The following is a 27,060-nucleotide window of genomic DNA, read 5'->3' on the forward strand; positions in this document are numbered from 1 at the left end:
TGCAGCTCTACGTCTGCACTTGCATTTTCTTTATGCAAAGTATGTGTGCATGCAAAATCTGAACTATCCTTGCACTAGTACCTGGCAACTCTGATATTGATGGATGTTTAGTGGACATGGAGAAGTTTGCTTACAAAAGAAGGCCACCACAGAAATTTTGCAGTCCAGACTGTGTTACTGATGCAGAAGTGAGACAGAGTGGGGTTAAAGGGTTTCTTCACTGTTAGCAAAGAAGTTTGTTACAGAGCTGAAATTCCCTCCTAGGTCTTCTGAGTCTTAATCCAATGCCTTACCTGCTCCTTCAACCTTGCTCTGCAAGGTTTCATCAGGCTGGGATTGTTTGTCTTCTAGTGTTATTGAAATCAGAAGAATTTCCAGAAATTGGAAGTTGACAGATAAATTCCAGACTATTATAGTTTGTCCCCCGGCTTCTTTGGATATCTAGATATTTCAAAGCACTAAATACTGACTGCAAAGTGTAGATCCAGTTCTTTTAATAACTGCATCTTAACCTATTGTCATTCTCCTTAGAGTTAGTCTAAGTTTGAACTGCAAAAATATAACTGTATATACACAGAAGTACAGTAAATGAAATGACGATGAGAAGCATCTGTATACAAGGCACTCATTTTCCTTTCCTTTCAGGCTACCTGAATTCATTACCTGGCCTTCACACTGCATGCTGTATACAATACAATGTCTTGTTTCTCCTCCATTCTGTAAAATCAGCTTTCTATTTTTTCTACTTCAAAACCATAACTCAAAAGCTCTGAATTGCTATTAGGTGTTAGTCAAAGGTGCATTTGATTTGCTGTTTTGGTACGTTTTTACAGGAAATGTTTAGGAAGGAGTGATTCCTTCACATATAAGAGTTTTTACTTTACATGTGATTAGGATGTGTCCTGTGCAGGTTTGAGTATGCAGAGCATTCCACTGGGATCAGCAGCAGTGGTTTATGCTTATCACTCAGCTGGAGTACCCTCCACATACAGAATTAATCTGTATGTTTATTATTTAATGTATTATTGTGTTTCATTTTTTATTATTCTTTTTGTTTATTATTTAATTTATTATTGTATTTGAACACAACCTAAAGAGATAATTACTGGGAGATTTCTTGCACCCTACTCCATAGCAAGGTTGAAAAGTCTTGGAACTCAAACGCAAGAAAACTCAACATGATAACCCACCTCTTCATGTGCCCCCCCAACACTATGCTTCAGAGCTGGGGAAATGCAGACACATTGAAAATGTTTCACAACAAAGCAGTCCTATAACTGGATTTGTAGCGAAGTGTAAGCAAAAAGAACTCTGAGATGAATGGGTTTCTGTGTATTGGTTTGCCTGCCTTTGGCTAGCCCATTAATACATTGGAACACGTAGAGCCAAGTCTTCATAGTTTGTCTGTGGAAAATGGAGGTAAGTAACTTTGGCAATACACAGGGTGGAAGAAAACGAGAGGAAAAAATGAGTATAAAAGGGAGGAATAGAAGTAGCTAGGCTGGAAGCAGAGGGAGAGGAAGCACTGATGAGGATGCAATATGAAATCTTTTCCTTGTATGTGAGTGGAAGACTCTTCAGGTGGAACATTTAATACCAAGTCAAAGTGCTTGCTTATACAGTCATGTTACTAACCTTGTGTTTCACAGGAACAAGCTCTACTGGAAGGGGTAGAGTGGAGTAGTTTCCTCTCATGGCAAAGCTGATTTGGCAGGTTTCCACCACCTTAATTTATCTACTTGAGTTAACAGAAAAGACAATTTTTTTTTCAACCTCTAATATTTTTTAAACTTGGATATCTCACTTGCCCAGTTTTAACGTTGCTATGAAGAACTTGTTCTGGTGAGCATAAACTGAAGCAACCCAGCAGAGTGGGGGTGCTGCAGGTGACGGTGACAGGGGACATCTCCTGTTCCATCAGAGACACCATGTGCCTTAAGTACCATCAGGAGCATAACAGATATTTCCCTCTCCTCAGAGAAGGGAGAGAGGGGGGTTGCTGCCCAGAAGCACCCAATCCCCCAGTGAAATGTAATGGCAGTAGGTGAGAGAATCCTTCAGACCCCACAGGGTCACGCATTTGAGGAACCCAAGGACAGCATCTCCCTGGGATGGAAGGAGGTGGGAGCCCAGCTGTTTTGCAAGGCCGATGCGGCTGAAGCCACGTCAAAGTGGGGAGACCCGGGGAGCGCCAGGATAGCAAGTTTATGAGATTCTTTTGAGCTCATCGTCTTTTGCAAGGGTTGGGGAAGGGCTGCCTCCCCAGAGCCAGGTTGAAATGAGGGCTGGAGGGAAAGAGTAGGAACCAGCAGCCATCCGTGCCCTGGCCCCGAGCGAAAAGGTGGTGTGCTTGCCGCCTTCACCCCTCCCACCTTCCAGCCACATTAAAGCCCAATTATTCACGCTTGATGTCAGCAAGGCTGGGCCCTGCTACCCGCTGCTCCCAGATCCCTTCCCCGAGGGGCCGGATTACCCCGGCGTGCACCGTCGGGGTGGGGTTCGTGGGGCGCCCAGGCAGGCGGGAGCTCAGGGCCGGCACCCTCAGCCCCACATGGCGCCTGCTTCATGCTTGCCCTGTGCCGGGGAGACACCGCTCTTTTGGCCTCTGAGGTGGGACAGTGGCTGTGGAGAAGCCCTGGGTGCTGCTGCTGCTGCAGCGGCCTACGGGCACCACGGCCTCCTCAGGCACGCCAGGCCGGGGTCAACCGATGGAGTCTGCCTTGGACGAGGAGACAAGAGGGAGCACCCAGCCGCCCCACGGCGCGGCCACGGGCACTGGGGAAGATCTGAGAATTCAAGACGAAGGCAATAAGCGAAGGGAGAGAACTGAGCTGACCCTTTTTTCCCCTCACCATTCACATGCTCACAGATTTTTATAAGGCTTTTTTGCTGCAGGGCAAAGTGTTTCTTTATAGTTCCTTCCAAAGCAAAGCTGCCGCCAGATCCAGGCTGCGGCTTCAGCAGCTGTATCCCATCCCCCAGGCCTGCACAGCCCTCCTCGGGAGGGCCGGGGAGCCTTGGACGAGCCTGGCAGGAGGATTTTGGAACCTGGGAAGGGCTCTGCGTACAGTGCCGTGGGCATTTCGTGAGGGCTGCTGCCAGCTTTCGCCAAATGCCAACGCGTTTACCAAAACGCACGTGTCGTGCCAAAATCCTGCTGCGGGGACGGGGATGTGGGGCTGTGCAGCACAGCCAGAGACACCGCGGGCTCCCCTGGGTGCAGGGTGCAGGATGCAGGCTCCTCTCTTCCCCGGCCACCCGGTAGGAACCACGAGCCGCCGATGCTCGTGCGGTGCCGAGAGGCAACAGAGGAGGGCCGGGTGTGAAATCCACGGCGGTGAGAACCAGTCCTGCTCCCTCCTCCCACCAAGCCCAAGTGTCACCTCCAAGGACAGGGGCTGTGCAGCACCCACAGACAGGGAGGGGCATAGGCAAGCTGGCACGGAGCGGCTCTGCCCTCTCCCAGGGCTGACGACCAGCTGGTCATTTTCTTGAAGCTGGAATAAAACATTTCTACGGCCTGACTGGGTTAGTTTTCTCTCTCTTTTTTTTTTTTTCTTTTTTTTTTTCTTTTTTTTTTTTTTTTTTTTTTTTTTTTTTTTTTTTTTTTTTTTTCCCTTCCCCAGCGGAAACTTACTCGTTTGTAATAGGAAGGTTCATTGTTTTCACGTCTGATATTTCTTTGATTACTTAAAAAGAAATCCCAGAAGCTTGTTTTCACAAAATAGTGATTGCATAATTGATGTGATTATGATGTATTTTGCTGTGTCACTGCAGCTCAGTTGATTATTTTGAGAAGCTCTGAGCACTGTTAGTGCTGCCATGTGTTGTGCATGCGTGGCCTGGGCTTTCATCCCCCTCCACATATGTACAATTGCCTTTCAAATACTGCTTCCTCCTGCAGGGGCTGCATGAGACCTTCCTCTGCACGAGGAAAATGATGCAGACCCACAAAGAGCTAATATGGGGATATGACAAACACCGTGGGGTGAGGGACAAAGCTTTTTCTGCATAATGGCCGTCTGGTGTGAATAATCTCCCTAGAATCAAATTTACCATGTGGATGAGCACACAAGTGAAATAGTTAGGCCAAATTCTAGGCTCTTTCACTGGCTAAAAATGTACAGATAAAGAAAATACAGAACAGTCAAGTGGTCTGGAAATAAAATTCTTCTGAAAACAAAAGCATGAAGCAGATTATTAGTGATAATAATTAGTTAGAGCCTGAAAAATGTATCAGCTACATGCAGGTAGAAGTGTTTAAGTGTTAAGTGCTGTGTGTCTCACCCACAGAAGCCTTGGGAGAGCGGATTGCCTTCCCTTAACTTGGCTAGAACTTTTTAATTATTTTCAGCTTGAGGCTAGAGAGCATCATAAGAGCCTTTCTTTCTCCTGATATTTTCATCTCTTTGCTCTATTCTTCTTTCTTTTCTATTTAATTCAGGGATGAAACATTGCCCCCAGTAAGCCTTCTTGGCCCAATTTCCAGATTTCTGAACCTTTTGTTTTTCTCTACATGTGTGCAATTTTCACTATTTTTGTCCAGCGGTGACCTCTGGAATTCCAGAATAATTTTCCCTCCCCTTCCTGGTGCCCTCACGTGACCCAGGAACACAAACATCTGAGAGACCTCTGGGCATCTTCACATCTGCTGGTAGGTAAGATCAGAGCCATTGTGTGATGTATTTTTAACAGCAGGTGTTGGGCTTGGAGAAGGGTGTGTTGGGTTCTGAGGGGTTGGGCAGAATCTGCACTTAATTCTTAGTTCCCAGGCTATTTAGGAACAGCTTAAAAAACACACTTAATCTGTTTGTACAAATTTAACATTGTAAAACCACAATAAGGAATTGCTAATGAAGTGCCAGCCTGGATTTAGTTTCAGCTTTGCACCACTGCTGTCCTAAGAAAAACAAAAAACCCACCCAAACAAAAAAAGCCCCTCCAACCAACTTTAAATCTGAGTCCAAGACTCTAGTTTACAACTTATTTTCATGAAATACTATTGATTGATTACTTGAAGCCTGTTAATTATTATTTAGTCACGGTTTTCAACCCAAATTCCTTACAGCAGCAAAACAAACAGTGTGGATGTTTTGTCTTTTGCCAATTAACACAGTTTGAACATTAATTAAAATACCCTGTTGGCTCAGGGTCTGATTCACGACTGCATCTCTCCTGGTTGTGCTGCTGCAATCCTGTTGATTTCTGTGGCAATGTGGGAACCTTGGTGCAAAATGAGAGAAAAGGTTTCTTTAATTGATACCCCTCCCCCAGCCATGTTTAAAGGATCTTACACGAAAGCATCTTTCATGGTCTTTTAGTAGAAATTTATCATTTAAATTAGAGAAACAGTATAAGCAGAGAGTTTCTCCCAAAATATCATTGAAATCCTATCTTCACAGAAACCGCTCTCAAATTTTTTTATCAGACAAATCTAAAACGGCGCTTAGTGTTCAGTTATCTGCCAGATATAAATGGCATAAATGGATGATTACTTTAAATACATCTTCTCTGAGAAGGGAGTTATGGGACCTCACAAAAGCATCACGCTGTGACTACTTTCAGGAAATCACCTGGAAATAAATGATGAAGGTTGCTTCCATGTCCTTACATTCTCATTGCCTTTTTAGTCAGATAATTTAATTCAGTGTGAACTGCAATTCATTTGTGGTATCACTAAGGTATAAATTATTTAATATTTGGGAGAAGAGACTGAATGCCCTTTCAGTCACAGCAGCTATGATTATAAATTCTCATGGCCCCTGTCACATGGTTGTATCCATACCAAAATAAAGAGGGAGATTTTAGCCTTGTTGAAATTGGAAAAATTCTGATAGTCGTTTCACCAGTAAGATGGTTTCACCTGTTCACTTTTCTAGGCTACATTTGAATTTTACCACATAACCTGTTGAGTTGTCTCTGACCAAAGTCAGAATAGCTATTTTTGAGTAGATATTTTTAGTAATTCTAATAATAATTTTTAATATTCTGAGGGAAATAAGATTTTTTTCCACTCACTTTAGTGTGGGTAAAATCTCAAACAAAGTAGAGATTTCTACCTCAGTAGAGTTGCTACTGATTGTGGTAGTGGACGGGTTTGGAAAAATCTTGGTTAATGTGGTCGGATGAGCAACCTCTACAATTTATGCCGGCTGTGGCTGCCCTCTTGTTCTTCTCCATCTGGGGCTGTGGAGTGCTCACTGTGGCTCAGGTCCTACATCGTGTAATGGACATCTTCCCCAGGCACATCAGATGCAAATGCCATTATCTTTAATGTGGTTGGAAGTAATTTTCAAACATTTCTATTCCCAGTTAGTTGAGTCCAGAGGGCATTATGAAATCTGTTCTGATTGTGCAAATTTGTTTTACACTGACTGGTTCCATAACTGATCTGAACTGTCTTTGAATGTTTTTCAATCTATATTAAAATAGTTATTACTTGAATTCCAGAGATCAATTCTCATACAGCTTGGTCTTTGCGCCTTTCACAGCACAACAAATCTTAAAATAAAGCAGAGAATCCATGGGACAGTTATCCAGTCAAAGTAGCGGGGAAGTCACAACATGCATACAAGGCCCTTTAATCTGCCCTGTGATGTTTTTAAGCTTCTGGAAACTTGCTTCATCCCACTTAGAATACAATTTGAGTTAGGGTTCAGACACTGAGGATGCTTTCAGACAGTACTCAGCAACCTACATAGCTGTCATGAAGTGACAGCTTTTTTTCCCCTTTTCACCATTCCCAAGAGAGTGAAGGCCAACCATCTCCTCTGCCAGACTTCTGCAGTTGCTAAGCATTATGTCTCATGCCTCTCCCCTCAGAGCAAAACAGCCAGAGAAAGAGGGTAGCTCTCACATCAGTTCAGTAAATCCACTGCTGGAGTTTTCATCCATGATGATTGCACTTGATTTCTCTCCTACTTTTCTCCCCACTTGACCCCATGATTACCTCCTGACTGGCTCTTCCACTGGGGCATTTTCAAGAGCAGGAGTACCTTCAACCACAGAAATTACTTGAGACCAGAGCCTGTGAAACAGACAGGCTCCCCTTGCTCAAAAGCAAGGAACCTCATTCCACATATGCTGCATGGATGCTCTGAACCAGAGATTCACCATCATTTTTCTTACTGAGCTTTGTACTTTGTGTGATGCCTGATCTGAAAGGTGTTCTCTGAAAATGCATGTCAGGTCAGGCCTGGAAGCAGGGGGTAGCACTTTGTTTGCAAATCCCAAAAGAGCTTAGATGTGATTTAGGTGCTTGGAGGCTCACACTGTTATGACCTTGGCAAGTTCAGGGGCAATATTTAGAAATTTTTCTGGCAGGGAAATGGGCACCTCCAGGCATATGCAGCAGCTCAATAGGAATGCAAATGGTGGTTCTGAGAAGTACAGTGTCAGGTAAGTGGTGCTAGGTGGGTAAATTTTTTGTGAATCTAGTCCAAATCCATTGCAAGTAAGTAAGGATAATATCTGAAATGCTGGAACAGTGATCTGAAGGAAGCATGGACTTGAAAGAGTCTGATAAAGCCAGGAGAGATCCAACTGAAGAGGAAAAAAATTTTTTTATTAAAAATCAGACCCTCTGCACTTGTAGATTATGTTCAGTTACAGAGAATGGTGGCTAGAATGTGGCTCTCAGAGTCAATTGTGTCCTGAGGGTGAGCTGAACTCTTACACTGTGTTTATGTAAAAACACAAGTGGTTCTTTTCCTCCCTCCGTACCTTGATGCATAGAATTGCTGCAAGGAGAGTAATTAATCTGGTCTGTGCCTGCTCATCAAATCTTTCTTGTGGTAAGAACATCTCTAGGCTTTTTAAGTGAAAATTGTTTTCATTTTGGAGAAAACTGCCTTGCGTTTCAGATTTGGGGTTATCCTACAGGATAGAGTAGAGGCACCCTGCTGCAGGCTGCTGCCCATTTGAGGGCCAGAAGCAGTGCTTCCTGCACTTACTTGGCTCCGGGCATGCAGATGGATGTGGGCAGCCAGAGCCCCTGGTGGGAGCTCAGCCCTGCTCAGCTCATCTCTCACAGTGCAGTGGTGCCGCCCTGACAACACTCTAAGGGCTGACACAGCCTGGCTGCCCTGAGAGCTCACTGTATGCCTGTGACTTGCCATCCCTCTTTCCCCCTTGCTGAGGCTTGAGGCAGTCCAGCTAGGCACCCTTCTCAAAAGTCCTTCGAGGTTTGATTCATGCAGCCAGCATCTATTATAAGTCCTGTGGTAGGAATGTTACACTTTGTATTTTGAGTTAGCTGAATCTGGGCAAAATACTACATCTTATCCATTACTAGAAGCTAAGCTGCCTTTATTGTTGTTAGCAAAACATGTTTTTCTTCTTGGCCTGTCTTTTGTTTTGTGTGGCATCTACATTTTGATGTGGAGATCTTTTACCATGCAAATACATCTATCCTCATCAGAATGGTTCATGTTGGATGCAGTATGTTTGTGCATTGGTGTTCTGGAAGAAAGCAGATTTTCTCCATGATATATAGTTGGATTCACCTTAACCCCAACAATGGATGCTACTGTTGTTGCTTTTCTCTGCACACTCTAGAAGAAACACAGGAGAAGAGCAGACGTAAACCCGATTTTTCAAACAAAGTCTTGAGAGAACAATGGATGAAATGAGTCTCTTCAAGGTTTCTGTGTCATCAAATGTTACTGTTGACACTCTGAATGTAGCAATAGTTGTTACACTAATTAGAGTGGTGTAGTTCTGGAAACAGGAACTGTGAAAAGACTGTGTCTAGAAGGTACTAATAATCTTTTGATACCTGTATTTTTACCATTCTTTATTATTATAATGAGAGTGTTAATGTGCAAGGGAGAAATCATGCGTGTCCTTAATAAAGAATGAGGCTGCACAGTTGTTATCATCTTAAGTACCATATTCATTTAAAATCAAGTAGGCAACTCAAAGGTTAAGAGGTTTAATGTTCCTGAACTGTACAATTGAAGTACTATAGTCCAGGTTATTGTTAGCAATTATTCAAAGTGCTTGGGGGTTTTTAGTAAAAACTTCATTTTACAGAAGAAAGTCCCCCTTAACTTTAGCCAGCATTGCAGTGTGACCATTTAACTGCACGAAGTACATCACAAGATGCTGTCATGACATAATTTGCTCCCAACAGCTATTTATATGCTGTTCAATAACCACCCTCAAATATTCTTCAGTCTCTCTTAAGTTTTCATGCCATGTATATTGCCAGTGAATATGGGAAACTTGAGAAGTTCTGTACTTAGAGATTAATGTGATATTCCACATTCATTCTTCCCAACATAAGAAATATGCCATTTGTTTGCAGCTTTTCAAAGCAGAAGAAACAGGCTTTACTAAAACAGAGTGTACAATAAGCCTATTAGACTGTTTGAGAAGAAAACAACAAGCACAGAATAAATGTTATGGTGAAGGAGTACTGAAGGAAACCAAGTAATTGCAGGAATAGAGGAAGCTTAGAGAGGAATTACAGATAGTTTAGGAGTGTGTTAAATGCAAAGCTGAACTCCACATATTAAGCACAGGCAACCATAAAAGCTAATTGATAGAGCTGTGGATGATTATAACGTGGCGTTCACAATTAACCTTTCAAATTGGGCTCCCATAGTGAACCAAGGGAGTGGCCTACCGCTGGAAAAAATGTGTATGAGCCTGAATCTGCCCAAAGAACTTGAGAAAATGTTTTCAGGAATACTGCAAAACCTAGGAATTGCACCAGCAGAAGGGTGACTATTTACCGAAAGGCAAGATTCAGACTCTCTTGCCTACTTTTCACATCTTGAATCCTTCCAGGATATTCTAGAAGCAACAAAACTGGTGGGTGTTTTGTACTAGTTCTCTTCCACTTGATCAGTCACGGCTGTGTTGTTTTCTTTGGTCCCTTAATGGAGGCTTATTGCCAAATACATGTAATATGGGATGGGTGTTCCCAGCCAGGTTCTTAAATTCACAGCCCTCTACTTCAGTAGCTAATTTACAGTCTGGTGCCTACAAATCAAGACCTTTCAATTGTAACTTTAATCTGCTAACATGATTTATGGAAGCTACAGCTTAGATTCAATTTAAGTAGCAACAGTCTGGGTCAGCCCTACCTGAGTTTCTTTTTAAATTCTAACAAAACCCAGCTAGAGAGTGAATTCATTCCTGCTTAAGGATTCTCACAGAAAGACCACTAAGCCAAGCCATATGGGCATAGTTTCTTGCCTTTATTGATATGCACATCATTCCAGTTTTACTTTATTAGTTCAGACATTTCTTTAAACTTTGCTGTGATACATTTTTGTGTTCAAAGCAGTCTCTTCATGTCAGTATGCAACAGTCTTTCCAGATCCTTTCAAACCCTTGTAAGAGAAGAAGTCACCAGTACCTTCTTCCACAATGTGCCCCTTAGGGAGAATCAACAGGCTTCATGACATCATTTGCTGGTCAACAAATCATGGAGTTTAGTGAACTGAGACAAAAATTTATCTCCATAATACAGTTCCCTCACTTTTCAACAGAACATCATGTCTCAAAGTCAGCAGTTGAAGCCTCTTTGCTATTACACAATGACACTATCTGATGAGGCTGAGACACTGTTCCTTCAGGAGGGATAAAATATAGGGCAAGGAAGAAAATGGGGCAGAGCCAGAATATGGAATGACAGACATCACCTTTACCAATGTTTTCCCTGATTTTCAGTTGCTTCAGTAATGGAGCCATGTAGGAATCCCTTAAAATGAGGTCCTGGCCTGTCTGCTCAAGTAACCTAGGAAACCAGGGTGGCTCCCCAGGCTTTGACTGTCTCTTGCAATGAAATCTTTCAGATCCTCGCATTGGCCCTGCTTAAGGTGAGGGTTGGAGGCGCTGGACCCCAGCAGCATCACTCCAAGTAACAAGGGTCCATGATAATGAAGACTGTGCTGGGGACACTTTCTTCATTCAGTAAGTGTCACAAATCACCAGCATTAAAATAAGAAAACCTGAAGGAGAAAATAGCTGCCTGTGCTTCTGTAATTACCTGGTTCCCCTGACCTCTGGCATGATCCCATCCTAGTCAGATTGACTCATAACCAGTCCTGCTCATCCAAGCCACAGCTGCATCAAGGTACAGTGAGAGCCAATCGATCCTACCAACTTCATCTCTGTTTCATGACAGTTTAATCACTGATGACTGTATCTTTGTTAAAATATTTTCCTTTGGTGTTTTGGATAGCAGAATTATGTCAAGGCAAACAGAACCAAAAAGTGAAAAAGGCACTTGCTCTCAACAAAATTCTTTGGAGTTGATACAAAAACACCTCTTCTGTAGTGCTCACAGCAAGCATGCATACATGTCATGAGCCCTCAACCTCATGCAGTCATAGCTCACAATTCAGCTGAAATGGCTGCATTTTACATTCTTCATCTTATTGCCATCAGTGATGACATCAGTTAGAGGATACAGTCTCGAAATAGTCTCATCATACACATCAGCTGAAGTAAAGAAAAGGTAACAGTCATTGTGAACTGATGGCAAATATATTATTCCCTGGGCCATATTCACTTTGGTGAAAATCAGGAATTACTACTGAGGTATTCAGAGTTAAATTGCTCTGTAACCAGGCTGAATGGGAACAGAGTCAGAGGAACAATTTCTATTCCATTGGTGCCTTTTTCAGGCTATAATTCTGAGAGCACACTGTCATATTTTCATCATCATCATACTTTGGTACCATTTGATAGTATATTACTGATGTGGCTCTGGTTGCTCTTTTGAGATTCATAATTTAAAAAATCATAACAGTGAGATAATAGAATCAAGTACAGAACACTGCTAATGTGGGACCTGAGTGTTTTCACCCTTCACTGAAAAAAGCATCCAAAGATGCTTACAGTTTTGTTAAAAATAGTTAATCAAGCCAATATTATTAATATATACAAAAAAAATCTATCCTGTGCGTAATTAACACTACTGTAAGGAAAACACTTTTTTCAATGGTGTTACCAAAATTATAGGTCATTGTGCCCACCAAAGTTATTTTAGCAGAGCAATGTTGTTAGCACTGGAACTAAGCCATGTTTTCATAGTCAAATGATAGGCCTTTTCTAAGGTCGTGCCCACGCAGTACAAAGCCCACTAAGTGCTTCTTTGTAAAGGCTAAATGGAATTCACACTTCTACAGGCAATTTTATTATGATCAAATGAGTATTCACAATGTAATTTTTAACATCTTGTAAATAAAGCAGGCCAATATCTAAGGGCAATCATTATGTGTCAAATTGAAAAGCTTCTGATTTCTGGCTTTCACTTACAACATATAACATACCATACAAGAAAATTAACCTTTGTTACCTTACTCTGGCCTTTCAATCATGTTTCTGGCTTACAGTTTTACAGGAAAGAAAAATCCTCTTAAACATAATAGAAATCAAGGTATCACCTTTTCATAGCAAGAACTACCAACCTGCACATAACATTATGCATTATATAAGTGGTGTGGAACCTTTAAAGAAGGGACAGCGAATTGTCAATGCCTGAATTGAGGACTGGGTGTATGGTTTTCAGCACCTTAGATAAATCTAGCTCAAATGATGGCCACTTTCATTATTGGCCACAAGTGGATATTAACCCAAGTAAATAGATGACCAATGAAAATGTATCTTTAGGTAATGCTAGGCACGGTCTCTGCTCTACCCCTCAGCCTCTAGCCATCACCAGGATCTCTCTGCAGCAGGTGGATTTCAAGTCATTATGAACAGCCACTAACATCCTCCAAGAGGTTGTCTAAACCTCTTTCAAGTCATGAGTACCTCAGACCTCTGTGGCACCCTGGGTGATGCCTTCCCCGCTTTAGCCACACAGGTATGGCAAAGGGCAGAGAACTGCCAGCAGGCTGGTCTGTTTACATGGTGTTGCAGGACTGTCCAGCTTGACCTCAGTGACTTTTTTGTCATCTCCTTGTAAGGAGCCTTCCTATGGAGAAATACCGTAAGATAGGTGCCTAACAAACTGGGTACAAACATACCGAGGGGAAAGTTCAGTGCTTCAACATTAAAGTCCAAAAATATCTCAAACACAAAACTCACTCCTGACAGGTTTTGTCTTATACACATTGGGGTTTTTTTCCCATTTAGTGAGCTGGGTGATGAAATATAAAATATGCTTACTACAGCTACAGATTCTATGATACTGCAGAGATTGCTTTCAAATTGGAGGACAGGCTGGAATCCAGATTGATCTGACAAGCTGGAGAAATTGGCTGAAAAAAAGAAGAAGAGAAGATTTAATAGAGTCACATGCAAAGTATTACATGTAGGTAGCCATGATCAAGCAAAAGAATAAAATGGAATAAAACTGGTTAGGGCGCAGTTCAAAAGATGAGGCAGGCATTAAAATGGAGCACAGGCTGAGTGAGTCAACCCTGTCACACAGTGGTAAAGAAGTCTGACTTCGTGTTGGGCATCTGAAGAATGCTCCTCTTGGGGAGCACAGCTTGCTGGGCATCTGCAGGCATCCTTCTGCTTTACAAAGCACTAGTCCAGCTTCAGGTGAAACAATGCACTTAAGTTTGGCTACTGCACATCAAGGAAAGTGAGGACCTCTCAGAGACATCCCAGAGGTAAACAATCCAAAGAATCCTTTGAGGAGCAACTGAAGAAGTATCAAGAGGTGGACTAGGGACTCCAAAGGGGAAACAACATCAAATATGTAAAAGGGCTTTGCCAAGAAACAAAACATCTGATCACTGTTTCTGTGGTGTCAAAAAGCAGCAACACATTCTAATTGTAGCCAGAAAGACTCAGGCTAAGCACTTTCAGAAAAATCTTTCTAACACTGCTGGGTAGTGGAGCGCTGAGGTTGGTTGGCAAAGCAGTGAAGCAGCTGTTGCAATAAATCTTATGGACCAATTGGGCAAATGTGCCCAAAGGACAGCATGGAAATGTTGAGTTGGCCTTCTAAGTCCCTTCCAGCCTTTTCTTTTTATTAGTTTGGATGTGAATCTTGTCCATGAGGGCTTTCTTGATATAGAGCCTTTGCAGGACAGCTTCTCAAACTGTCCTGGGAAAGCAGATCTAACAAATAGGCAGCAGGGTTATTTCCAATATGTCTAACAGGGATGAAAAGCAGCTCTGAAGGACAGGAGTCTTTTCCTTAAATGGGCCCCTGGACTGGCTCATTCTTCAGGTTTAGTCCATCACTGGAATTAAAGGCCAGCTTTTTAAAGGACTTTTATGGTATCACAAATGAGGAAAAAAACCCCTTTGCTTTCCTTTCTTTTTCTGAACACCATAATTCATGAATCCTGCTACCACAGTCCACTGGCACAAATCACATTGCATATATTAGTGTCATCTTCACATGAAAATTTTTATTATTTTGTGACACAAAATAGCATGACACATTCGTGTTTGTGTCAGAGCATGCCAGGGAAAGTGGGGAGACATAATTTGTAGTGTCTTCATCACTGTTTTTACAAATCTCATGTTTCATGGCTGGGAAATACAGAATTTGTACAGATAAATGACAATGAACCATAACTAAAAGATTAAAACATAGGTCCAGAGTCCCCAGCACCATGCATTAAGTGTCAATAGTACATTAAGTCTGACCCAGGAAGGGAAAGGTAGGGTCTGCCTTCTTAAAAGGGCTTACCATGTTAAAAGAATCTCGCTGTCTAAAAGGGATCTTCACAGCTAAATATGCCACTTTTCATTTTTGTGCACATACAGATCAAGGGAAGGCTGTGAGTCCATGGCTTATAAATGCTTCTTAATCTCATTTTCTTTAGGAGGTGCTAAGATCTGGTCTCCTTTACTTTGCCTTCTGTTACTTATTTTTGAATCCAAAGCCTCAGTTCATTAGAAGATAGGAAAAGTTGCTTTGAAATTTATTTTATACATAGAAGCAAACCCTGACCATAAAAATGCTTTCAGAGGGTCACATCACTGTCAGGAGATTGAGTTCTGCTGCCATTTCCTAATACTGGGGATAAGGCAAACTCTTTCCACCTTGATGTGAGATGTTACACTTACTCAGGTTTTATGGGTTAAAAATTGTATAATGCAAATTAAAATTTGGGAGGACTTTTTCCTTTGCTATTATCAGCATTCCTACACCCAAATTGTCCAAGGGTGCCTCTGAACTTACATTTGCCATGAGTATGGCTTTGCATTTGTGGTGTTACAGCTTAAACATCATACAGATGGTTTTATCACAACATCCTATATCTCTTTCCCAAGTGATTACCTGACCACCAGATCCATTGCAGTTTGAGCTCTGTTTTCTCACAAACCTCTCCTTTTTACTGTGCTCTCCTTGCAGCAGTGACCTCCAGGAGAACTTTGGTTGTGCCAGAGTAGTGACAGCATCTCTGCTCCAACACCGCCAGTAGGAGAGCTGGATGTGCCCAGGAGCTGTTTGGTTTCCTGAGGAAAAGAGAACACTTCCAGAAAAAAGAAAGCTGAAGGTAAAACCAGGCAGAGGGGGAAATGTGAGCCCTAGCAACCATCACAGCAGGTATGCTCTGGCTCTGGAGGAAGGGCAAGTGAGAAAAGCAAATGGGCCCTGCTGTTTGGATGGTGCCACACAAAACCATGCAGGATATACCCTTCAAAATTGACAAAAATAGCATCCAGAGTCAAAGCAATGGTAAGCATTTTGGTACAGAAAGTTAAAAATATGCTAACATGCTAACACTTAGGCAATATGATCACAATAGGCCAGTCTGTGGCTAGCATATCTAGTTCTATCACAGCTAGCATATGTGTGGCTATATAGGTGGATATATGATACTACACTCCAAAAGCCAGTTACTTGCACAGGTATTGATGTCTTTTCATTACAGGCAACAAATGCCCTTGCAGAATCAGACATCCAAAATCGCTCATAGCTGCTTCTATGAGGCTTGGTCACTATGATTTATTCATATCTAATTTTTTACTTTAAAAATGCACACTGTCTTCTTCGTGATGTATTTTTCACCATTTCAATTTCCATCTTTTTGGGACATCCTTAATGGATCAGTGGAGATGCCACCAAAATTAAACTGAGTCATATTTCTTAACACAGTTTATAAAGAAAAATGTTTAATCTCACATGGCACACCTTAGAGCCTAACTGAGGATCAGCCTCAAACATTGGTCTTTTGGTAAAGTACAAGTTTTAAAAACAGTAGTTTAACACAGTTACAATGCAAACACATTTCTTAAATCTCCACAATTTTCTGGCATTTCTCTGAGTTCAGTGAATACACATAAAGTGCTTGCACCCAGGTCAGTGGCATGCCAGAAATGAAGCATGTCCAGTCCTATCTGGGCCAAGTCCCCCGTCCACCTTTCCGTGGGAGTGCCAGTCTGAAGGTATTTCCCTGAAACTCTCACTTCTGTCTTTCTGGAAAGTCACCTTTTCCAACTAACCTAATACAGTGAAAAGAAGGGTGGGCTGCTGACAGTTTCCTCTCCCCTATAAAGAGAGAAAACCTCTCGAAGTTCTCCTAAATAATAGCTTCCAAAGCAACCAAAAAAGCATCACAATTTAAATTCAACCAATGAGTGAGAGTAGCAGGACCATGGCAAGGTGAGGCGATTGACACCTACTTTGGGTAGAGAAATGCCATGTGGTGTGTCTGTGTCCACGTGGGGAAGGGCTGTGGTTTCTGAAGCTTCAGGAGGGCACCCAGAGGTAGTATGACTTGCACTAGGGAAGATTTTGATGTGTTGTAATTTGGTTGCCTTCAGCATGGAAATCCTTGTTATGGTGGTTCTGTGTTTTCATTTGAAGGTGCATTAAGCCATTTTATTTTTAAGATCTATCAGATAAATGGTAGAACAAACCTTTGAGCAAGCTGGTAATGCATGCTTTAGATTTCTTTATCTCTGGTAATGGGCCAAAGTGGTTTCTGTCTGTGTGCGTGTGCCTGTGTAATTAGCCCACAAAATCAGACTCAGATAAATATAACCAGGCAATGAATGTAAATAATTAGGGTCATGATACACATCACTCCCAAAATATGATTCCCATGCACTGAGGAAACAGGGACTGTAAAAAGTTAGAGGAATCTCAACTTTCATTTCAATCCCTGGAAAACACTCTGGGGGAACATAGATACTCCCTCACTTTAGGACCTTTCTAAAAAGAGCAGCAAAGCAGAAAAGCTGGACCTGTTTCCATGCACAAGGAAGTGCCTAGAACACTGAAGCTAGTGGCAGAGTCTAGGCAGATGTTGAGAAGGGAGGCCATGGGTTGCAGAAGTTGCAGGTTTGGAATCAGCTTGCTGCCATGGAGGACCCAGGAGGGCATGTGACAGCTCACATCTTCTATTGCAGGCTCACCAGCAAAGAGCAAAGAGCTCAAGTAAAGCCGAGCTCATGTTATTTGCCAACAGAGGAAACTTTTATATCCCACCTGACTGGACTGCACAGCTGATTCTGGCCATACTCAGGCACTTGACCATCCCTCCCAAGCACTCGAGGGACATCTTTGCCCCATGGGCAGCTTCAGGGCTTGCACCGCAGGTAGTGCCTACAACATGTTGACATTCCTCCCTGTAACCAGGCAGTCTTGCGCATGCAGAGCAGCCTCTAGGAACCTCCACCCAACATTTTTTTTTCCTTCCCTGCAATGTGGCATGACTGTGGCCAGAGGTGCCTCCACAGTACTGACAGAAGGCTTGTGGAAACAGGGCTTCAGCTATCCTGCTTTTGTGTCACCTCACAGGATCCAGGACACACTGTGGCAGTGCAGACTTCTGCTGCCACCAGTAGCCCCTGCTGCCACTGGAGTTGTACTGCTATTTGTAATGTTGGAAAAATTCAAGGGCAAACTCTGGAGGGCAGTCTCCCAAGATACTTTCTACAGATACCTTCCCGGAATGAGGTCAGAGGAGCTGTAAGCAGCCACTGTTGGCACACCTGGGTAATGTCACATGCTGTAGGGAGATGCAAGGGAATGGAAATACATGGAAACGTGATGCTATCAGAAAGAACTATAGCTGTAAAATTTAATAGTGTGATTTGTGAAGTTGACAACACCTGCTCTAAGTCACAGAATTAAACAGAAATGTGTAGAAACTGTAAATCTTTCTGAGCACAATTGGTGTAAACCCTTGTTAAGTTTTATCACAAAGAAGAACAAACATCATAGAAATTCCAAACATTGTTTTACTGTTCCTAGCCTTGTCTCTTCTCCAAAGAGTAGTCTGGAGCCCACCAGAGAAAGGACACTTTATCTTTCCTCACTGCTTCTCACTCCGTTATTTTTATCCTCTTCACCTTGTTTTGCACAGGGAGGTAACTTTTCTTTTTGAATCCCAGGAGGAAAGGCACAAACATTTTCAAGACAAATAACTGTTAATACAGTAAGAGGTAGGAGACAGGGAGTTATAAAACCCAGTGCCTATCCCATGATGGGAGCCTACAATGGTGAGTTGGGCTCTGGTGAGAGTGTGCAGCTCTACGTTTCCATGTACTTTGACACTGCCCAGCTCGTGGTACAGGTTCATTTGCCTCTCTTGGGAAGAGAGGCTGAGTTCCAGACCAGCTGAGTGAATCCCTGACCAAGCTGGTTTTCCACTTATCCTGCATTTCTACAGCAGAGTGATTGCTGACATCAGGAACATCAGAGAAAGAGCAGCAGAGCAGTCCTGTTCTGCTGACTGGAGAAAGTGCCAAGCCCAGAGAGGCTGACCTGGCCTTTCCAAGTCAAACCTCTTCATTACCTCCTGTGGGTCACAGCCCATGTGACACTGGGTAGCAGGGTACAGCAGATCTTTTATGAGCATGGAACTGTACATGACCTATGGGCTATTCAAGGGTTGCTTCAGCCCCAGAGAGTGGATGGGAATAGTGCTGAAATCCTTTTGCATCATTTGGCCTGTAACAGCCCGGCTGAATATAATTTTCCTATAGAAGAATAAATAGATGGCACTACTCAAAAACATCCCAGAATTTTGAAAGACATTTAGTTCCAGGCTTTGAAACACAATCCACTAAATCAACCATTTTCCACTGGAATGACTGGGTCAGTCCAGTAGTTCTTGAGCTTTACACTCAGCTGTTGTTTTGCTTGGAAGATGAACATCGCTAATAATAGTATGGACATCCCCATCTAATTTTTGAAAGGGAGAAAATTGCTTGGTTTTTCCTCTAATGAATATACCTCTGAGCTCCTGCACTGAAGGGAAAGGCAGGTTGTAAAAAAGAAATTAGTTATCTCCCTCCTTTTCTCCCTGTCATCTCCAACATTCTCACTCTCCAGTGCCAACAGCATGCCACAGCGTTTTTATACTCAGTCACCTGCTTCAGGAAGGAGACATGTTTTGAAGCAGCCACTGCACGTCCCACTGCTCAGCTATGTATACCTTCATTTATGAGGTGTGACGTGGGATGTGGATTTGTATCCCGACACAAACATGTTGAGGGTCTCCATGTGTACTTAACACTTACCATCCACTTACCACTCATTCAGGTGAGCAGGATATGGAGTAATTTGATTCCCAGTATGACCAGCACTGCCAGGCAATGCTGGAGCCCTTCTGATCACTTGTTTGCAGAGCCCTGCACAGTGCTCAGAACCCCAGGCAGGGCTGTGGAGCAGCAGCCCCCTGTGTGCAGGGTGATGGGTTATGCTGCATGTGTAGTGCTGAGTCCTCTGCACCCAGGCCCACGGACACAGTGCACCCTGGGCTGTGTGACAGGGGGGCACAGGAGCTGCTGGCCAGGGAGGGTCTCTTACAACTGGGTGCCTGAACAGCACGCCCTGGGCTCACACCCCAACACATCACTGACTACCCATGAGAAAGCAGTTGCCACCTTCTCTCACTATCAAGTGTTCTGCTGGCATGCAACATAGTAATGCTAACTAAGCCAAGGTTTCAGCATGGCTGTTTATGGACACACATTTCATCTCACGTTCTTAGGTTATTCTTGGTGTCACTAGCTTTGCTGACTATAGATTGCTCAAGAAGCTTTATTGATTTAATAATTGTTATTTGACCATTTAAAATGCTAAATATGATCAAGGTTTAATATCAGAATGATAATAGAGATATGTTATTGTTCAGTGCATTGTAATTTAAGTAACAAGATTTCATCTACCCATCTTATGAGTACTTTTGAAATAGAAATGTTAACAAAAAGCTAAATATTCTCAAATGCAGCAGATTTACCCAAAATATCTATATACAGTTTACACTTAATTTCACAGTAAATTGCAAGGTGACTACAAATCAATGATCTGATTTGTTTTCTACCTGTGTTTGCAGATGCCATATGAACTAGTGGCTAAAGGAGACAAGGATGTATTAATGACATTTTACAAGTCCCTGGTGAGAATTTATCTCAGATGCTATGTATCACTTTGATGCTCCCCTTTCATTAAGGAACTTGACTTGGTGCCCACAACCATGCACAGTTAAAATCTGTGACCCTGGAATTATCTTTCCAGTCCTCTTGTCCTGTGTGCCAACTGGCATATGAGAATGAGCTGAATTGATTTATTTTTCACAACTATTCAAATAATTGCAAGAGCACAACCTCACTTCAAAGCATATGCTAGATTTAGCTGCAACTGTAGGGCATAATGAAATTATTGACTGGGATGTAGACAAGGACACAGCTGTGTTTCTGGCATCTGACATGCTGGCATTTGAAAGAGCATTGCACTTGGGTCTTGGTGAGGGGATTTCTCAGTTCCACTGAATCACAAGTAGTTTTACCATTAGTTTTAATGCAAGATCGTCACTTCTAGAATTAGCTGAAATCAGTGCTGTTGTCCATATTTACAATGACATTGTTGAGATCAGAATCTGGTCCTTGTTTTCCTTTTTAGTGAACTAATATATTTAGAAGTAGAATCTTAAATTCCTCTAAAAGTTTGTAAAACTCATATCTCCAGCCCCTTCCACAACACCAAATTCTCTGTTTAGAATCCCAGCTCTCCCAGTTAAGATTTCACTTCCAAGCCTTCTGCCCAAGATCTTTCCCTGAAAGGTTTATTCCCAGTCAAGATGGAGTGCATGGAGTGACTCAAGGTGAAGACAGCTTTGTGCTGTCTGGTCCGTGGTAACCTCCATCCCTGCATATCAAAGGTACTGGTTTCTGTCAGTGTGCTGAGGGAGGCAGCAGTTTTTGCAAAGCAGCTACTGAGATGCAGCTTGCCAGGAGGGATGCAAGGCACAGAGGACACAGGCTCCTGAGGATACCAGAAGCGTAGGACCCAAAATAACCACCTGGAGTTGCTTATGCCTGTGTCTGACCTTGCTGGTATTACTTTTTCAAGAGCTCTTGGGACAAGGGGTGTTTGTAGCATATAACCCTAAGCATCTAACCTAGTGACCAATGTGTGGTACCGGCTGTCGTGGCCATTTTGGCAATGTCTCCCCAGAGCACCTGCGGCAGGCAGCCTTCCCTCCTCGGGCACCACGCAGCAGAGCCTGCCTGCCTTGCTTCAGCCCCTGCACTGCGTGCCTCGGATTGCGCTGTGCGCGTACCCACGCACACACACGTCCCTTCTCCCCTTTCACCTCCTCCCCTCCAGTCCAAATGGATCCATGAGTCACTGCAGGAAGTGCACTTGATGACCTCACAGCCATAGAACCAAACATGAAGCATCAAAAAGCAACCTCATGTGGGAGCTGGGGACCAAGCAAGCTAAAGCCTAACTGGTCAGATATTCATATCTGGGGTTTTATCCACTTTCACAGCATTTTCCAAGAAATAGTAGTTCTTCGCTGGAAGAGTTTGACAGATATTCAGACTTTGATGAGGTACATAAAAATTACATCTTGGACATTATGTGATATGTCTGACTGAACAAAATGCAAATAACTGAATTGTCATACAAGAGATGGAAAGATTATTTAAAGCTCAAAGGTTGCTTTTCATCTACAGATGTATATCTACCATTGATTGGAATAGAGAAGTTTAATATGATCATAAAGCAGAAGCATGAACTTTTGCTGTTGGTTCTGTTTGTGCATCATTAAAAGGGATGGAGAAAGTCATTAAGGAAAAATTAAATTGTCGTAAATACCAGCAATATTTCAGTGTCCATGTGAGGATGCATGTTGGTGTATTTAAATTGGTCAAGATTCTCTTCAATGTTTTCTGAGGTAGGAAAAGCATTTCTTTCCGTTTATAAGCCTTTTAAAGTAATTCTAGAAATTATTTTCAATAACACAAATACTACCCTGAATGGGAGCAAAGCTCTTGTGGTGCATTTGAGGGCAGTAAATCCTATTTTCTACCAAGATTAACAGGTTTTGCAGGCTGAACATGCCTGAAGGCAGCTGTACTCTACACACCCAATTTTTTTACAAAACACAGCAGGACAGGTTCATGTCTGGTATAATCCCTTTGCCTCCAGAACCTTTCAGTCTTGGCAAATTGGTCTTAGAAGCAAGCATATGCTCCAGGCTTCCAGTCAGGGCCAGTTTTTCTTCTATTCCTCCTAGACCAGCTCCGCTTGCTGGGCTTGGACCTTTTTTTCACAGGGGCAGGACACTACAAGGCTCTGTGCAGTCCAAGTAGGAAAAATAATACTGGTATTCTTTAGTGGAGAAATGGTGCAAAAATCAGAGATCAGCAGGACATCATGGTACAGACCTAGTTGACAGGCCCTGTATGGAAGTAGTTTGGGCTGGAATCTCACCAAACAGTCCTTTTCCTTCCTTGGAAAGTCTTTGGAGATCCAATACCTTTCCACTCGTGCAGGTGATCTCTTGTGCATCACAGGATGGTGTGAGCCAGACCAGGAGCTTCACACTACTTTAATGCGGTGGCCTCAGGTTTGGATTCAGTTTGGGATTTGGAGCAATAGCTATCAGCTCATCCACATGAAAATATGGCCGAGTTTGCTGCTGTTTCCCTGTGTTGCAGCAGCCGTCATTCGTGGCTATGCGTCCACCTCACTACTGCTACACCCATGCAAACTGTGCCTCACCACAGGAAACAAGCTGATCCAGTTAAAATTCTCCTCTCTCCCTGTCAACACACAGAAATGAAGATAGAAACTGCTGCCTCCGTGTTGCTCAACACGCCGGGCATTTGAAAGGGCTTTTAGGTGAATGTGGAGCCAAAGTGTCTGTCTCCGCCCACTCTCCTTTTGCCAAAGAGGTAAGAGGGGAAAAAAACCTCATAAATATAGTCCCTGTCATTGTTCTCTGATTTCAGTGGGTTGCTGGAAGTGTGTGTGTTTAGCAGAGTTTCTGTAATAAAGCACCTCCCTATTTTGGAGGGGAAGAAGTTATTTTCTGTGTATGCAATTGACTCAGAGACTTGTTTGTCCTGCAGGAAGAGTTGCAGGATTAACTTTGAATACTTTGATATTCAGTGATGAAAAAGGACATACCAACATGAGGATTTGGGGAGGCTCAGTATGTCCTTCCTTCTTGTTTTTTACACACCTAGAAGCTGGGCATGAACGACAGATTGCAGCTTCAGTCCTGGAAACTGAAGTCTCTTGAGGCTTAATCCAAAGAGCAACAATGACATCATGAAAGCTTGTCCTGCTCCACTGAAAAACCAAGCAGCTGGCTGCAGGTGTGACTGCAGTCAGACTCCAATGGTCAAATTCACAGCAGAGAGAGGCTTCAGTGTGGTCAGTTGAAGCTGCCAAAGACAGAAGCACTGTAAAGCCGTGTCCTTCTTCAAGGCAGCAGCTCACCCTCCTGTACCGGTGCATGATTCAGAAAGGAGGCAGTGACTTGGATGGTGCACACATGTCTCTTTTTGATGACAAGGAAGGAAAAGGAAATGCTGATAGCATCAGCCTAGCATTCTCTCAGGAAAGACCTAAACACCAGATCTTCCTCAACCTGAGAAGATTTAGAGCTCAAACCCAGTGTAAGCTCTCCAGAGCATCTAAAGCATCTCAGGAGAATATCACCTGAACAATAATTAAGCTCCATAGTGTGCTAACTTGGATTTTATCCCTAACCTCCATTTTGTAACCTATAAGTACTTAGCCATTCATTCTGCACACATTGAGAAATCACAGATCAAAGCTGTGTTTCTCAGACTGGCCAGCAGCAAACCAAATTTTTTTGGGAGGGGTGATAAGAGATGGAGTTGTAATGAGGCAAATGATCCAATGGCACTGGCTGCATTTCTTTCGCTCAAGAAGCTGATAAAAACATTTGTCTCTAAGTCTTATGCACAATGAGATACAAATAAGTTACAATAATTACAAGAGAAAGTATTTCCCAGTGGAACAAGAGAAAGAAACAAATCTGAAAGGCAGCTGTTGCTCTGCAAGATCAGTGTGATTGCTACAGAATTTCTGCTCTAAACCTTCCAGTAGAATATCCACACCTACACACATGCTTGGCATGAAACACTCCTGTGAAAGCATTAACTCTGTAGAGAAGAAGAGGTAGGTATGACTTTCTCTTTCAGAGTCTCAAACAAAGAACAATATATACCAATCACAAAAATCTTAGTTAATTCCCTCAGCTTGGCTTTTGAAGTTAAGTATCTTACACCCCATCCTTAGGAAGCATGTTTCTGTTCTTCACGTCACTGGAAGAAAATAATTTTCCACCAGCTACCAAATCTGTGGAAAATATAGAACTCACCCTATCGCAAAATGAGTTTCATTTCAAGGAAAGTAATCAGTGTAATTCCAAAAAATTAAAAAGCAAATCTTGAAGTTTTTTTGTACGTTGCATTAGACATAGTTAAGAGGCTAATGGTATAATTACATAGAACAAAATAGGTATGCTGCAGCACCTTGTATTTCTTGAGCAGACTGGGGTTCGTACTCCTCTGCAAGGTCCCCACAGCTGACACATGAGAAGGACTGAGTGCCACAAATTTAAGGCTGCAGTGCAGTTTCAAGGTCATGTGACACCAGCAGGTCTTTACAGGCATTGGGAAACCAAGCATCTTTAGCTAAACTTTGGTGACATCAGCTGAGAGTTTACCTGTCTCACTTTAGAATATGAAACATTTTCAATGGCCTTTCATTGACAGAAAACCGTCACATTACTTTAGACTCCAGTTTGAGTTGCATCATTCCTGCAGCATTAATGCAATGTCGGTAGCTCATGGTGCAGGATGGCTTGTCCTGGGTTTGGACATATTTAGAGGCCTTTCCTGCTGAGGACTGTCTTCCTCCTAAGGAGAGCTTTGCATTTGCCTTCAAAATATAAATTTCATTGGGAAAGAGAAGGAATCTGATTTATGAAATTATGGACCAATTAGAGTGGGCAATATTTTTTCATCAGACTGTGCTAGATGAAAAATACATATTTGTCAACACTAAAACTTTCCAGGAATGTCCCATTTCACCAACTTATTTTCATATATAAAACTGAGGAGAAATTCCCTCAAAATTAAAATCTTTTGTTCTAATATTTTCAAAAATAAAAACTTGGTGTTTCTTCACAAAACCAACTTTTTATTTTGAGATGCATTTCAGCTTACTTTGAAATAAAATTGAAAACATTTTTTAAAATCTCAGTTTCAAAATAAAACAGTTCATTTGAGGATCAAACAGAATATTTCATTTAAGTGGTCAGAAAGGCTTTTTATTCTTTGGAGCTGATGATAATTCAGAAAAATCCTTTCTTTCTATGACTCCAATATATGCTGTTTTGAAGCTGCTTTGATATCTGATATTTATTACCTTAATCTCATTTGTGCCTTAGCATTACTGGCTATAATGGCTCCATCCTTGCCTGATGTTAGATGTTTAAATGCTGTGGCCCTGAACAGTGCTGCAATGGAAGACCACTTAGGGATCATGAGTACTGTTGACATAAACCAAGCAATTAAGATGGGACTGCTGACCTGGTAGATCCTATTGATCACTGAGAGACAAATAAATAACATGCCCAAGTCACATAAATTTATGTCCAAATAACATGGACATGAATAGAGGGTATAAAACCGGTGAATTTTAATTATAGAAGAATTTGAATGTATGATAAAAATCAACTCAAAAGAAATTGAGATCTCATGGCATTCAGATTTACTTTGAATCTTTTTTAAATTGGATCTGAGAGCTGATGAAGAAGTTGCCATATTTTCAATCACTAATAAAAGTAATCTTGAGACAAAAGTGATCTGAAAATAGGTATTTACTTTTAGAAAATAACATATGTTAGTGCTTGAATACACTGACTTGTGACTACAGGAAAGCTGCCCATCATCTGCATTTTATGAGTACATCTCTTTTTTTAAGCAAACACTTAGGGAATGTTGGGTTTTGTGTGGCTGGTTTTCAATATGTTAAGAAAAATACTTTTTTTTGGAAAAGAAAAGGAACTTTTTGCCACCAGAAACCCAAAATTATCACATTAGGACCACCCTGTCTGGTTTCTCTGTGGAGTTCTAACTTCAAGGAATTAGTATGGACACAGAAAGTTATGTTTAAACTGAGAAGACTATATAGGTTTGTACTGGAGGTTTTGTTACTCTATTTGGTTTTAATAGAGCAGTCATTATAAATTAATGAAGTATCATACAGACTTTATTCTTATTGTTTAGAGAACTATTATCTCCCATTTGCAGAGAGAAAAATTATTTTGTCCTGAGGATAAATCAACTTCCCAAGGTCCTAATATATCCAAATATTAGGAAAGGTAACCAAAGTCTTTGAGCCACAAGCCTGTTCTTTCTGGCAAGGCCTGAAACAGGCATCAGAGCTGGAAATCTGCCTTTTTCTCCTATTTTTTTTCTGTGGGCAGGGCAACCCACAGGAGTGACCAGCCATGAAATTCCTAGGCAGTTCTAGGTTTGGATCCTGAAACTACCCTGAACTAAATTTCACAATTTTTATTCAAGCATTTATTATAGGGTTATTTATACTTAGACAATGAAATCTGAGCATGTACCAGCTGAGCCTTTGAACTGTATCCCTTCTTCTTAGTGGTCTAGTCATCTTTCCACAGTAAATAGGTTAGGTACAGTGATCACTGATAGAATGGGTTCAGCCAATTCCACATGGAAAATACTTTATGTTGAGACATCAAGAAGTGTAACACTTTCAACTTCAGCAGGACACATCTTTGGAAACAGGCTTTAATCCTAGCTATGATGACAAGAAGAGTCAGTGTTTCAAGTGGCACAAATAGTGGTTTCAGGTCCTCAGGCCAAATT

General features: G+C 42.1%; 1 long non-coding RNA gene across 1 annotated transcript; it reads left to right on the forward strand.

Annotated features, from left to right (window-relative positions):
• Window positions 1-21,581: 21,581 nt before the first annotated feature.
• Window positions 21,582-24,351, forward strand: LOC128796477 (uncharacterized). The gene is made up of 4 exons (XR_008433823.1): window positions 21,582-21,725; window positions 21,850-22,070; window positions 22,956-23,073; window positions 23,368-24,351. It is a non-coding gene; the product is annotated as an uncharacterized LOC128796477 (long non-coding RNA).
• The last annotated feature ends 2,709 nt before the right edge of the window (window positions 24,352-27,060 follow it).

This window comes from Vidua chalybeata, chromosome 1 (genome assembly GCF_026979565.1).
Source record: "Vidua chalybeata isolate OUT-0048 chromosome 1, bVidCha1 merged haplotype, whole genome shotgun sequence".
Taxonomy (NCBI): Eukaryota; Metazoa; Chordata; class Aves; order Passeriformes; family Viduidae; genus Vidua; species Vidua chalybeata.